At 41.3% G+C, this 15,409-nt stretch overlaps 1 protein-coding gene across 1 annotated transcript in view; it reads left to right on the top strand.

The window, feature by feature from the left end:
* Window positions 1–2,731: 2,731 nt before the first annotated feature.
* pcgf3 (polycomb group ring finger 3) overlaps window positions 2,732–15,409 on the top strand; it is a 67,477-nt gene continuing 54,799 nt past the window's right edge. Inside the window, exon 1 of the mRNA XM_003443371.5 lies at window positions 2,732–2,884. The gene's annotated coding sequence lies outside the window, so the exon portion shown is untranslated. The remainder of the gene's footprint in view (window positions 2,885–15,409) is intronic.

The raw sequence follows: 15,409 nt of genomic DNA, 5'->3' as shown, positions 1-15,409 counted from the left end.
TGTGATTCACAGGAAAGTCGGGTGGAAAGAAAGTGAGAAATCAGATCAGATCAGTTCTGCTTTCATTTATTTCACCTGATCTAAATTGCAGAGGTGTTATGTTATCCATTTACCAGAAAACATTTGTAAGTTCAGGGACTTTTACAGTTTTGATCAGCTGTTATCATGGCTAAAATAAAATGCAGCTAAAAATGTTGGTGAACCAATAAAAAGTGCTTAGTTATATAAATGTAAATGGGCAATTTGTATGTTTATGAGTTTGTTTGTTTTTAATAAATAATAAACAGCTATTTATGATCTTGTACAGTTCATCATTGAAGTCTGCTGCTGTAAATCTTGAGCATTTTGACAAACAGATTTTGATCCAGATTTCTGGTAGGTGTTTAAGAGTGCACTGCAGGTGGTCTCACTAATGAATTTAAAAACAAAAGTGCTGTAAAGAAGAAGGATTTTCCACAATTTGGCATCCCCAAAACTTGTTCTTATTACTGGCTTGTTTCCATGGCTGGATTAGCCTCTTTTCGGAGAAACGTGCCGGGTCCCTTTTGGCTTCCAGCTTCATAATTTCTGTGCAAGAAGAAGACAACCGTACATTAATCAACAGACAGAGAAAAAAAATTAAAACCATCCAATATTTTAAAGAATTGTCTATTAAATTTAACATGATGGAGGTTTATTTGTTTACATAGAGAAATTAAAGCACAATTGTACAACCTCAACAGATGTTCTACTGAGAACTGATTAGACTATTATACTACTATATAGAACCAAAAATAAAGGAAGATTCAAAAGTAATTTGACCAAGAACAAAATTGGAAAAATTGATGGTTTGCTGCCCTGGAACCAGTTTTGGTTGCTGGAGAACACAGGAAGAGGGCCACAGCCTGATCCACATGGCACCTAACCCTCTGTGGGAAGAGGGCCCCCCATAAAGATGGGCTCCTGTGCTTCACTTAGGGCCAGTAAGCTAAGGCCATATGAAGTCCTGGTGCAGTTTCCCTTAGGAGAGCCTACCAGAGTCTACCAATTGCTTTTGACAACACAGCTCATCAGAGCTCACAAACCCCTCTGATGCAATAAGGTGACAATCAATGCCCCAAAAGGAGCCATTTTTCAATTTGCTGATGATGCCTACATGGTGAGGTGATTTGGGCATATCCTAGCAGGAGGAGGCCCCTAAGCAAAACGAGGAGACGCTGGAGAGAATGTGTCTCTCATCTGGTTTAGTTAATGTCCTGGTGTCCTCCCAGAAGAGCTGGAGGCAGCCAAAATCTTCAAATTCAACTTAATGATTTATTGGTCAAAAATCAATAAAACCTCTTATAACTTATAAACTATGAGTCTTAGAAGCGCAGTGTGCATCATCAATATATAAAAATACATATATAAAGATTTAAAATATCACATGACTTCTGACCTCTCCTTAAAGGTCAACAGATTCACCTGAAGGTCAAAGTGATAATAATGATAATAATGTTACATGGAGCTATTTATCTTTCTCACTGACCTTGTTTGTACTGACAACAGAGAATGCTATGTGAGGATGATAAAGATTATTATTTTATTATAATTTGTTATTTACATTACAGTAACAGGTTATAATTGTTTAAATACATAACAGTTTGAATACATGCATAATGTTCCTGAATGAGTGGAAAGTTTTAGAAAATACCCCAAACTGTGACCTAAAGACTTTTTTCACTTGATAGTCATTACTAAATGATTAAACGAATGCGGTGTACATCAACATAAATACAAAATAAATTGAGTAAAAATGATTTCAAGTATATTAAAATGGATTTCAGCATATCAGATAACAAAAGGTTGGACTTTGCACTTGTTCTTTACTGCACTGCTGACTTCTTAAATAAAAAAACATTAAAAAGAATAAATAAAACAAAGTGAACATATACAAAATTCAAAACTATTATAACTTTTATCTTTTATCTTTTATCACTTTTATTATTTTTTAAGTGGACCGGACCACTGAAACTCTGCTTTCTGTCAATGTAAAGACATTAAACTATACATGTAATCCCTGTGATTTCTTATGATAAGAAAAAGAAGTGTTTCAACAGCAGGTCTTGGTTTTTCTACATGATAAATGTGTCAGTTACAGAAAACGTTCCGGTAGCTCATTGGCCAGACTGTCCTGTATTTATAAACCATAAAGTTAGGTAATTCAAAGGAAATGTTCCTGTTTTTTAAACCGAAATTTCTAAAGCAGGTAGTGTAAAACAGAAACTTTCTGCCATTTAATAGTTTATCTATTACTAAACTACGTTGATGTAGTGTGAATGGCAATGTGTAAGGTCGTTTTTTAATAATAAATGCTGTAAAACTTATGAAAATACACTTAGAAGTCCAAAATCCATGCACTCCTTTACATTTTCAAAAGCCTTCCACTGAGCCCGCCTGTAGTCTTTGACGGGCCGATTCTGGCCCTCGGTCCTTATGTTTGACACCTATGAAGTGCAACCTGGTGTTTCTGGGGGGGTCGACTTCAAGGGGGCCAGACTTGCTTGTAACTAAAATATAAATTTTTATTGATTAATATGAAAGTATTCAAATAAATAAAGTATTTACAGCTTATAAACCCATAAAAAAGAAAATGGTGCCAACTCGATAATCAATAACAGAATCAGCGGATCGATTTTCAGAAATTTGCCGCCCTCGTTCAACTCGCGCCCCCTTCTTTTCCCCCCCGACTCTACCGCCTCCGGTTTGGTCCCTTGGCCGCTCTGCGCATGCGTTCTGCCGCTTCGAGAGCACAGTTTCGGCCTGTTCCGCGACCGCTCGGTCATTTTCGCCTCTTTGTTTTACTGATAGTGGATTTAACTCGGATTCAACCTAACATCCAACGGACCGTGCTGCTCCCAAACAGGTTAGTTCGTCTACCTGCACTTCTCCTCCTCATATGTCCGTGCTCGGCGGGTGTGTGGCCGGTTTACGGTCCTGGTTTGCGCCCCCTCCTCTACATTTTTCGCTTGTCTCTTTCCGCTTGGTGCTACGGGGCACGCTATACGTGTTGTGTTATGTGCCTGTGTGTGCGTGTGTGTGTGGTAGTGGTGGTGGTGTATGACCGGGCCCTGCAGTTGCAGACCGGGGATGGGGGTATTTTTGAGAGAGTAAAGTGTGCCGTAAAGGTGGCTTTAATGCTATCCGGGATGCACACGGTTAGCCGTCCCGGAGAGGAGGCTCTGGCAGCAGCCTGTCTGCCTGTCTCGTCATGTTTAAATGCTGTTGTTCTTCTAAACCAAACACCAGTTTTTGCTTCCCAGCGAACTGGAATGTTCTTGAAGGAAACAGCTCATGGTCCACCATTAGGCTCACTACCTCCAACACCTTCTCCCTCTCCTTCTCCTCCTGCTGTTGTTGCTGTCCAAAGTTCAGAGGAGGATCTGTGTGAGGTTCGGATTAAATGGAGACACAAAGTTGATGCTTTTTCTTTTTCCTCTGGGTGGATGTCGCCCCTCACAACCCTACTCCTGCTGCAGCAAACCCTGGGTGACATTGTGAGGGGGAAGGCGTGCAGCCAACAAGTCTGTGCAGCCCTTTTATTTGTACGTACATATATATATGTGTGTGTGTGTGTGTGTGTGTGTGTGTGTGTGTGTGTAGGGGGAGATGCGGATAAAGCTCAGCTTTACACAAGCCTTTCAGTGTGGTGGAGTCAGTTGGACTGAATCCAGGTTTAAATGCAAGGGTTTCCCTTAACTTTACACCACGACGGGAATCTGCAGCCTGGGAAGCATGCTGTGGGTGATTGCAGGTAGTGTCTAGGTGAGAAGTGGGTCCAGTTTGGTTAGGAATTAGTATGCACGGTCACAGACAAAGTTTTGGTGTCGAAATCTGTCAAATCAAGCCGTGTTTATGTGTAACCAACCAATTTCTTGTTGGAAAATGTGCTCTTAAATTGGATGCTGGCAGGGAGATTTATGTACACATGCCTGTTGTCAGAATTTGGTTGAAAAATCAAAAAGCATGATCACATTTTCCTACATACATATGCCATATTTAGTTACAATTAAGAATTTGGTTGGGATTTAAAAAGCATGCCCACATGTGACAGTTTAAATTCATTTTGAGAAATGTGCTGTTTGAGCAGAAATGCACGTGGACATTCCAGTATTCACAGTTTAGATAAGGGTCAAAAAAAGGTTCAAAAGTCTGTGAAATCATGCCTTCTTTTTGTCTGCATTTGAGCCACCCTACTGTCAAAAAACCCACTCCTCATTTGCTGTTTGCACTAAGAGCTTTATGTGCACAAGCCTGTTGTCGTCCTCATCTGCTGGAGGGGAAACTTTCTCCGTGCTTACTTTAAATCAGAGTTGAACAGCAGGATTTTGCCACTTTAAGAACAGATGAAGGCTGTCTTGGTCCAATATGCATCCTATGGCTAAGTGTAATGTAGTGTATAAAGTCTAGAATGGGAGAAATTGTTTATATTAAATTCTGAGAAGGTCATTTAACTTATTTTTAACCCAGAAATTGTGAAAGACTGTGAATATTTGTTCATTTCTGTAAATGGTGTAAACAATCCTGTACAGCAGTCAGACGGAGAGTTTTGTAGTTCACGTTTAAATGTGATGTCGCTGTCTCACAGTGGAATAAGGTCATCACAGAAACCACTGTTACACACAGCGGCACGTTTAAAAAAACACAAAACAAGCAAAAGCCAAAAAACAAATTCAGCCTCTCTCTTACATCGACGTCTAGACATCTTTTGATCTGCAGTTTACCAAATCAATGCTCATGCTCACTGTAAACCACAGGCCGTCAGACTGAGCAGACTTTTGTTGCACGGAAACCAGAGTGCTCATCATGCCAGTGATGAATTCAAGCTGCACCTTACAGCAACAGAAAGTCGACCTCCATAACCTCACTGACGCTATTTGATTCAAAACGTTGCCTGATGTTGAATGGGTGAATAATTTCGCTGCTTTTCGGAGTCTCGGTAGCTTTGATTCACCTGAGATGTCTCTTCTAACCTGCAGCCAGCGCGCTTGTGTTTAAACAGCTGAGCTGCTTTCTGATGCTTTACATCAGGGGTCCCCAATCCCAGTCCACGAGGGCCGGTGTCCCTGCAGGTTTTAGATCTCACCCTGGGTCCACACACCTGAATTACATGATTAGCTCATTACCAGGCCTCTGGAGAACTTCAAGACATGTTGAGAAGGTAATTTATCCATTTAAATCAGCTGTGATGGATCAAGGACACATCTAAAACCTGCAGGGACACCGGCCCTCGTGGACTGAGATTGGGGACCCCTGCTTTACATCATCACAGAGGAAAGAGATGCAGCGTTTGGCAAGGCCAGGTTCTCCTTGATGGGGCTTTCACACACTGTTGTTTTTTTTTTTTTTTCCGTGCTTCAGTTTAAAGTGAGTTGCTGCTATTGTCTGTCACAGCTCCAGCTTTTAATTTAGGTTGTAAAACACTTTGATTCACTTTAAATTAACTTCACTGAGCCTCTCAAACTGTGCTTGCATTTACCACATGGTATAGTTGCTTCATAGCACTCTACATATCCTCTTAGTGTCTACTTTCATATCGGGTTTCTGCTGACTTTGCAGGGGAACCCTAAATTACCTGCAGCTTTTCTTTAGCGCCGACCTCTGACCTGGATTCAATAACACCTAACGAGGTTTTCTAACGTTACAGTGAGATTTCTGCATTTTCATCAGCGGTTAATGAATACAAATGGCCAAAAGAACACGGAGCTTGACCTCTTTACCCCGAAACATGCATCTCTGCACTGTTTTAACAATGTTAATGGTCCCACTGGGCAGTCTGATAAAACTGTCCGCCCTGCAGGACAGGCGAGCATTATACGACCTCTTAAAGCATAGCGCTTCTTGATAATGAGAAAACTCAATAGTAAGTGAAGCTCCGGTAGATATAGCATTTGTCTCTTTCCTCGGACAGGAAATGATCTCGGGCAGCTCCCTAAATGAGCCGCTGAACGACCGTGGAGAATCCCTCGCCTGCAAATCATGTTGCAGCTCAGCGAGGCTGATCCCACCCGCTTCAGCGCTACTTTCGCTTTTTCCTCCTTCACACGGTTTCTTTGAACATTCAGTAATGGGAAATGGACACAGTATCATCCCTTTGCTTCAGTCCTTGCCCACCTTTACAGGTCATATACCGGCAGCAGTCCTAATAGTGTGTGTGCAAGGTTCTACAGATACTGATAAGATGATGTGATACTCTTGGAATTTCAGGAATAATGAAATTAGATGTATCAGATAGGTGCAAAGCAGGATTGTGTGATTAGTTGGTGATTTTTGAAGTAGCAGAAGTTGAGGGAGGCTTACATTCTTTACAGGACAGCACTTCCTTATTTTTAACCTGGAGCTGTGTGCTTCATGGCTGCCTCTGTGTCAAGGCAGAGGTGTCATTGAAATTAATGATCGCTGGGAGGGGAGGCTGTCTTTTTATAATGCAGCAGTTGTCAGTCTGATGTGGCCTGAAGGCGCGGTCATGTCACCATTTAAACCTGCAAAATAACTTCCTAATTTTTAAGTTGAGAGAACACTGATGTAGTCCATGAAATCCTTATGGATTTGTCACATTCTGCTGTGGTTAACATGCACATTGGAGCCACATTGAAGTCTTCTTGATAGCAGTACCAACTGGCGATCTTGCTCTTTGGGAAAGGTGCAGAACGAGCTGGTTGACCTGTTGGCTCAGGATGTTTCTGGCAGCTCATTAATGTAGCGCTGTCATTTTCCAAGAGACAAAGACTGGTGCAGCTGTCTAACTGGTGTTGTACATTAATGAAACAAGAATCAATTATTTAACTGACTGGTATTTTTGGTACCTACTAGCAAGGGCAGCCCAATGTAAACTTGAAGTTGTTATTATGGCCTATAATTATGTTTTAAAGTGTGAAATAGTGTTGCCTCCTCCTAGTAGAGTGGAATTTGGGACTGGTCTAACCTGAGCAGTTTTCACTCATGAGCTTTGGGCATTTTTCCAGGAATCAGGTTGGGATGTTTTTCCCAGTATCACATGTAGCACGCAGCAGGAAATAATCCACTTCAGCCATGCTCCATGCTCCATGTGGTTTAGGTGAGGGGAGGAGCCTGGGTAGAGCATGCAGGAGACTGCTTGCTTGTGACCCGCTTGCTAGTGGTGAATGTGCCGGTCTATTAGCTGTGCTTTTTGCACACTGACTCATCCCAGAATGGACTATGTAGAAGGAATCTGGCAGGTTAGATACCAGCTAATGTCCAACTAAACCGCACCGAACATCTGCGCTTTCACAACCACTCCAGTCATTGATTCCTGGAAAGACTCAGGGCTGCAGCACATGTGTGCAAATGGCTCCAGAAAATGGAGTTTTCTAGTTTCTGTTTAATATTGAAAAACAGTACATTTAGCTTTAAACCAGGATTTCTCTGACCTCAACCCGAAACCAGTGTCTAGACACAAAAAATGAAACCAAATGAGATCGAAACTCAAGATGAAAGTTGAGTGTGTTTGTGCTTCAGCTGCTTTATATTCTTCATCTAAGGGTTTTATTTTTCTTTTCTTTTATTGCTTTTCAAAAACTCTTGCATAGGTCGTTTCAGACAAGAGGAGCTGTTGTTGTCACTTAATCACTAACAGCATCTTTTTATGTTGTGATCAGATCTTAGAGTGATTACAAGCTGTTTTAACACATGAACTGAGCTCTCGAATTTGCTAGACATCACTTGACTGAGCTGTGTGTGGAAAAAGGCAAAAGTCCAACTAAAGATCAGACATTTTACCCTACCCCTCAACAATCTCCTGCCAGGAATCTGCTGACATTTGTGAGTACTTATATTAATGCTATGATTTTTTATTTTTTTTTTATTCCTTATACTGAAGCGATCATTGTTACTCTTTCGCTAATAAACTAAAAAGCTGAGACAAAAATGTAACGTGAAATCAACAGGAGGAATCGACGGTGCTAAACAGGCCAATCATAATTGCTGTGGGCTTCTTGGGAGGTGCACGTCAGGTTACGGTGTAGAGTTCCTGCTGAAAATTGGACACGATGAGGAATGAGAATAGTAGTTTTGAATCCACATGATGTCCTGTCTCCTGGATACCCAGGCAGAAGCCTCAAGTAAACCTAATGAGCTTTTCAGTAGTGAGACAGTGTTGTTTCCTGTGCTACATGTGAGAAAAGTCAGCTGTGACCAATAACCTGGCTTGGTTCTCCTGACCTTGTCCAGATTTCAAGTCTGAAAGCAGCTTTATTGTAGCAACAGAATGGGACGCAGCGTCTGACATTCCCATGTTATTCTCCATAGATACCGTTAGCCAATGCAAACAGCAGCCAGATTCTTTGAAGAAAATGTAACATTTCCAACAAACCCAGGTTGGAACCAGGTGGAATTATCTGTTTTGAAACACAATTTAGAAAGTAGTTTGTTTTCCTGTGTTGTTATTTACACCAGAGATTAAAAAAATCTCTGCAGACTTTCTGGCAGACTTTTTCATTTATAGCATAAACACAGTGGGTTATCTGAAGCAGCCGTAAGGCCAGAGGACAGAAGGAGACACTTAAAATCAGTACAGACTTGCAGTGAATGTTTTTGAGGCAGCTCGGTCTGCACTGGCTCTGCTGATAAGATTCATGGCTGTGCTCGGGCTTTCGCAGATCCTATCTGTTTTATGTCAACATCTCAAATAGCTGGTTGTCAACAGGTGGTGTGAATTTAAATGGTTTGCTTTGCCTTTGTGTTGACATTAAAAACATTCCCTGACATGCTAAGTGCTGCATTCAGGTGGATGAAATTGCAAACAAAAGACGGGGCGCCTGTGTTTCACATCCTCATTCTCCTTTTTGTCTTTAGTTATCTGCTTAAATGTAGATGACACGGCCACAAGTTTGTTTGTGTTAGAATAACTGGTTAAGTCGTTTGTAGTATTTCAGGATGCATGTAGCATAGTGACAGGGTAATAAACAAGCACAGCGTGGCTTCCAGACTCACTTGTTAGTTCAGCCAGTTTAATGAAGACAGGAAGACGGTGTACGTTAACAGCTCGGATGTACAGAGCTGCTCTGGAAAGGTTTCTCTTTCTGTGCTTTCAGTTGATGTCACCTTCCCTCTGGCAGCCATACTGCAGCTCTCCAGCTGCAGCTGACTGGTTTTTCATAATATTTGGTAAAACTGCTGCGCTTGTTTTCACGTGTAAATGATATTTTAGCACTCTGACAGTGCAGACTTTGTATTAAGCCCGTATCCTTTTGGATACGGGCTTGTGGCTCAAAGTTAGGAGTAACTGGTAAGTGGTTTGCAAAGTTAGGCAGCCAAAAAATGCTAAACATTATACCCAACCAAGATCAATATTTGACATGCTTGATACACACCGAAACAGGACATTTTAAGGTTAATATATTAAGATGGCAATACTGCTTTCTGGTTCACAAACCCAACTTTTATGTAAAGGTGCAGCCGTAAATAAAATTCTCTGGTCATTATAGTCATTATCCTCTGGAGTCCAGAGGCTCATTATTTAAACCCCTCGTAGCTGTGTGCCATAAAGTTATGATCGGGAAAAATGCAATCAATGGTCTTGCCAAGTAACCTTGAACACAGATATTTCTTAATATACACCAAAATATTCAGAGCAGCGATATCTGTATAGGTAAAATATAGGTTCTCAAAGTATGCCCTGGGGGCCAGTGGTGGGACTTTGTAACGTTTTGTGTGGTCGGCAAGCTTGATGAGACTTTCTAACATTAACACTACAGATGGTATCAAGCGATGCTAAAATAAAGGTACAAAGATGACAGTTAACTGCAAAAACCACAGCTTCTTTAACAGACACACTGCAAACACTGACTACATGCACTCAAACGTTTCCCCATCGTCAAACATGAAGCTATAATTTATTTATTTTTTGGCCTTTTAGCCTTTATTGGATTGAGATGGTGTAGATCACAGGTGTTGAACTCCAGGCCTCGAGGGCAGCTGTCCTGCTTGTTTTCTTAGCTTCTTATTGGCAAAGCACACCCGATTCAGGTAATCGGCAGCAGGCAGGGCAGGGATATCTCAAAAACAAGCAGGATGCTGGCCCTTGAGGGCTGAGTTTGACACCCCTGGTGTAGATGGACAGGAAAGTAGGGAGAGAGATTAGAAGACATGCAGCAAAGGGTTGTGGGTCAGACTCGAATCGGGTCCCACTGCTCTCTGGCCATTCGGCATATGGTCGCCTGATCACCCACTGAGCTAAACCAGGACCCACAAAGCAATAATTTTGAGCAAAATGCAGCTGAAATGTACAAAATCCAAGCACATTCATGAAAAGAGTCTCGTCAGTGCTCTGCGTGTAGCTTATTTGGCGAGTCTCAAGCAAACCCCAGTGACAGGACTGATCAAAAATTTTCCAGTTTTTCTACTGTTTACGTTCACCACCACCATCTTAGATTGCTAACTTGGTTGGGCTGCTCTGACTTTCGAGGTAGTACGAGCTGAACAGGCGTCCCACATTAGAACGCAGCCTAGAACGTAATCTGGACTGCAGCATAAGCCCAGTTCCAGACCAAAAGATTAAGACCTTCACCGAACCACTAGTCTTAATCCCTGTTTTGGCAATTGAGCACAAGTGTTTTTAAAATTTTTAATAGCAGTTTCTAGTCAAAGATATTGTCTCTTACACGCTGTCAGCCAAAATAAAAAATCTAATGCTGCTAAACAGCTGAATCCACATTCACAACAATGTGCTGTTTTTATGTGTGTTCTGTGGGAGAGCAGATTTTATTAACCTGCAGCTCTCGGTGCTGCTAAGTTTGTGATTTAACTGCAAAGGCTGTAAAATCACCAAAATTCAATTATGTAACTTCCCAAGCTGTCAGTTGTATTGTGGTGTTTTGTCGCAACCTATCGCCATGCCCTAAGGACAAAGGCGGTTAATCCAGTGCTGAACATGTGACTTGTTAGCTCGTCATAGACCACATGAGTTTGAAAGTAACACATGAACAAAACTTTCAGTAGTTTTGTGTTCTTTAGACTTGCCGCCCAGCTTTCAGTCGAAGGATCCAGTGAGAACTTTACAGATAAGAGTTTAGCTGATGCATAAAGTTACTCAAGGACGTGTTTGAAAAAGGTTGTGACCACATCGAATCACCACTGTTGTCTTGCCTGTTTTGATTTTCTCCTCTCAAACTAAGCTGCAGACAGACAATCTAACAGGTCAGCTTTTATTTAGTTGTCTGTCAGCTGTTTGATAAAATGCGGTCAAGGGTCAGCCAAGGTCTGACTTCTCCCTGAAGTCCAAAAACAAGTGCGGCACAAGTGACATTACTGTTTAGCATCTCTGTCCTTTTAACAAGCCCAGAAAGCCTTTTCTAAGTGAATGTCGACACGCCAAATGAGGTATTAATTACTTGCTTGCCTTGTACTTTGGCCCAGCTCGTACAGAGCGCGGATAATAACTCTCATCTCAGGATCTGTGTGTGACGCGCCCTGTCTTTTTCCCGCGGCCGCTAGCCCACGGTTTGTGGTTAAAACTGAGAAAAGCAAGACGGGACTACAATTCTGCCAGCCTGTTAACCAGCAAACCCACGTAATGGCTCATTGCATTCTTCTTGTTGCAGCAAGCTTTTCCCCCACCACAGACTGACTGGTGCATTTGAATATTTTTATTTATGAAACTAAAACAGGAAGTTTTAAGTATATGGGTGTAAAAAATTAACAGTGTGAAGCTGTGATTCTCCATCCTTCCTGTAAAGACTGCAGCATGTCTACAGCTGGCATATTGTTTGGGTTTAATTATGCTTAAATGGTGTCGGTGGAGGGTTTTATGTGTAAGTACGTTGTAGTTGCTTTGATTCTGCTTCCTCTTGTTGTTCTGTATTGTTTGGGTTTGAACTGTTTGAACAAATGTAAGGACATTAAAGATATAAATTTGTGCTTTGTGAAGTTGTGACTTCACAGTCTGTCACCAATCAGGACACGTTAAACTATGCTGCAGAAAAAAAGGCCTTTTTAATACATTTTAAAAAGTATTACCAGTCCATTTTAAAAAGTGGACTGGTGCCAGCTGAACTACCTCCAGATCAACGCCAGTAAAACCAAGGAGCTGGTGGTAGACTTCCGCAGGCACAAACATCCTCCACTGCAACCACTGAACATCCAAGGTATGGACATCGAGGCTGTGGACAGCTACAGGTACCTTGGTGTTCATCTGAACAACAAACTGGACTGGACTCATAACTCAGACGCCCTCTACAGGAAAGGGCAGAGCAGGCTGTACCTGCTTCGGAGACTCAGGTCGTTTGGAGTGGAGGGCCCACTCCTGAAGACCTTCTATGACTCTGTGGTGGCCTCAGCCATCTTTTATGGTGTGGTCTGCTGGGGGGGCAGCATCTCTGCTGGGGACAGGAAGAGACTGAACAGGCTGATCCGAAGGGCCAGCTCTGTTCTAGGATGCCCTCTGGACCCAGTGGAGGTGGTGAGTGACAGGAGAATGGTGGCTAAGCTGTCATCCCTGTTGGACAACATCTCCCACCCCATGCATGAGACTGTGAAGGCACTGAGCAGCTCCTTCAGTGGGAGACTGCGGCACCCACGGTGTGGGACGGAGAGATTTCGCAGGTCTTTCCTCCCCACTGCTGTCAGACTCTACAATAAAGACTTTTGCAGCTGATCAAACACACAAACCCACACATGTGCAATAAGACTGCTATACGTGCAATTCTTCTTCTGACGAAGTTGTGTTTTTGTATTTTCCTACTCAGTTGTATATAGTATTTGTATTTCTATTTTATTCTATTGTATATATTATTCTATTCTATTTTATTCTATTGTATATAGTATTTTATTTTATTTTATTGTATTTTATTGCATTCCAGTGTTTTCTAATTTCTGCTACATAACTTTGCACTTTTGCTGTAACAAAACAAATTTCCCACCTGTGGGACTAATAAAGGCCATCTTATCTTATCTTATCTTATCTTAAACATGCGTCTATTGCATTGATGCTACTCTTTGGTTAAAGTCCTTCAGTTTTCCTTTATTATTCCCTTTATTAAAAGTAGTAGCACTGTTTTTAGTCTTAAGGCAGCCGGACTTTTTTAGGTTAAAGTGCTAACGACAGCCATGACTGGATGGATGAAAATGTTCAGATACACTGCTCCTGAATCGACTTTATTTATCTTGCAGTCAGTCAGTTGTAAAAGCTTTGGACTTTGAAATAACATTTTTTTGCCACTTATTCTGGCCGCCTTGCCTTCAACCATTTAAAGTGAAGTGGGCCGCACCAATGTCTCAGTAAAGGTTGGTTGTCTCCTTCCCCTAACACCATCAGAAGAGGTACCTCTTTGACCTGGAGAGCTTTTTCTCAGTAGGGTGTGGATGTTTATTATCAGGTGTAAAGGTGTAAGACAGAAATGACAGTTTTAGGCCTTGTTAATTGGTGATAAGGGTTAATAGGCTGTGAAACCATCAAGGTTAGAGCATTAGGAAAATATGTATATGAAATTCCCCATAGTTTCTGTCATTTTTCATGCAAACCTTTCTCTGGTTTTTGGACTCTTTTTCTATTGGTTTTGGATTGTTGCTTGGATAAAATAAGAAATCCAAACCCACTCAGATTGACTTTGAGGGTCTTTTTCCTCAATGATTTAAAAAATTTAAAGTGGCAGTAGACTCCTGTCTCTCCTCTGTGCCTCTGTTGCAAAGATTGGTTCCATTTTTAACCTGTTTGCATTTCCTGGTTGCATTACACTAGTAGGTAAACAGATTTGTTGCTTTAATGTAATGTAAATAACCCAAATCATTATCTCTCTATGGCGTGAACGGTCGACTGGGCTTTCAGTTTCTGCCAGTCTCTCCTTTCGCCTTCTGTACCTTCTCTTTTCGTTTGCTGGGTCAAGTTTTTACATTTACTGTGGTTGTTTCACCGTCCAGTTTTTCAGCTACACAGGGCGTTTGATGGTGACCCTCGTCCTGTTGTGGTTATGAAGTCTTCACTGGCAGACGGATGTGCAAAGTTACACAGAGGCTTACAGGAAACTGGCTGTAATCATGTCGCTGTTGATTTAGCATTTACTACATAATGATTAAAGCAAAAAGCTTGCCTACACACATGCAGTTTTAACATACAGATGTACTCCACTTCCTTTGGGCTAACTCAAGCAAAACTAGCCGTTTGTTGGAGATAATTTGGATCACTTGGATTCGTTTTCTGTGACGGTTTGATTTGCAGCTCGTAACAGCAGTCGGTTTAGTTTAGACCCGAAAAGATCAATTTATTTTTTTAGTCAATGATGAGAAAATTTGTAGTTATTGTTAGTTGAACCTGCATGAAGCTCAATGTCTCATTATTTGGCGTATAAAATGTAAGGTTTTTATTTATGACAGCAAATTAAATATCGATGGTTCTAGGCTTTCTTAAGAAATAATCAGGAGGTAAATTGATAATAAAAATAACCCTTGGTTGTAGCTCTATTTCACTTTATTCCATCTCAGTGGTCTTATTGAACGGTTGCAGTTTCTCAGTATGATGGGGGCCGTTACATTCAATTTCTGCTGCTGTAAAAAGGCAGATTAAGAAGGGCCCCATCTTCTTTACAACCGGAAGAAATGCGTTCGTAATTTGAAGAGCATAAAACTCAGCAAGCAGAGGAAATGGCTTAAAGTGCTCAGGGTTATCGATTCAAGCTGTAAGACGCGTTTATAATTCCTGGTGTAACAATGGAAGCGGAGACATGGACAAGCAGTGTTGCTGTTAATGTGGCCTTAAGCAAAGTAGGCCACTCCCAGTCACACCAGTGGTGCTGTTAAGTTGCAAATTGCAGGTGACTGTGGCTTAACTGGGTGTAACTGAAAATATGAAGCAAAATTATGAAGAAAGAAAATACACGTTCAGCAAACCCTCCCTGGGTAAATAAAGGTTTAAAATGCAGTATATCACTGAGGCATTGTCAGGATAAGTGGTAGGTGGAGGACTCCTGCACTGTGTCGGTTTGTTAGAGCAGTGGCATTTCTGACGGGGGCCTGAAGACAGACGGAGTGAGTTAAGTGAATTTTGACACTTGAGTCCTTTAGAAAAGAGACTGGTGTAAGGTAATTACAACACTTAAGCCTTCAGAGCTAATTGTTTTATTTTATCCAAAGACAAATAAGCTGGCTAACTGGGAGAATATATATCACAGTTTTTATTCTCACAGCATTAAACTTGGAGATATGTCATGTCTGTAGATCAATTCTCTTTTGATGGCCAGTACCAGTTTTTAGTAATGAAGGAGACGCATAACTGATACTTGGAACTGGTTTGCAGCAAAAGAATAAAACGTTGAAGTCAAAATTTTGACTAAAACAAGTTATGGGACGAAAGCTCTCTTTCAAATGATGTTACTCAATTCCTAAAATGTATGTTTTATAATGTGTACATACTGTCGTAATCTGGATTATTTGTCCATGC

This window comes from Oreochromis niloticus, linkage group LG2 (assembly GCF_001858045.2).
Source record: "Oreochromis niloticus isolate F11D_XX linkage group LG2, O_niloticus_UMD_NMBU, whole genome shotgun sequence".
Classification (NCBI taxonomy): domain Eukaryota; kingdom Metazoa; phylum Chordata; class Actinopteri; order Cichliformes; family Cichlidae; genus Oreochromis; species Oreochromis niloticus.
This window is presented reverse-complemented; position numbering and strand designations above follow the sequence as displayed.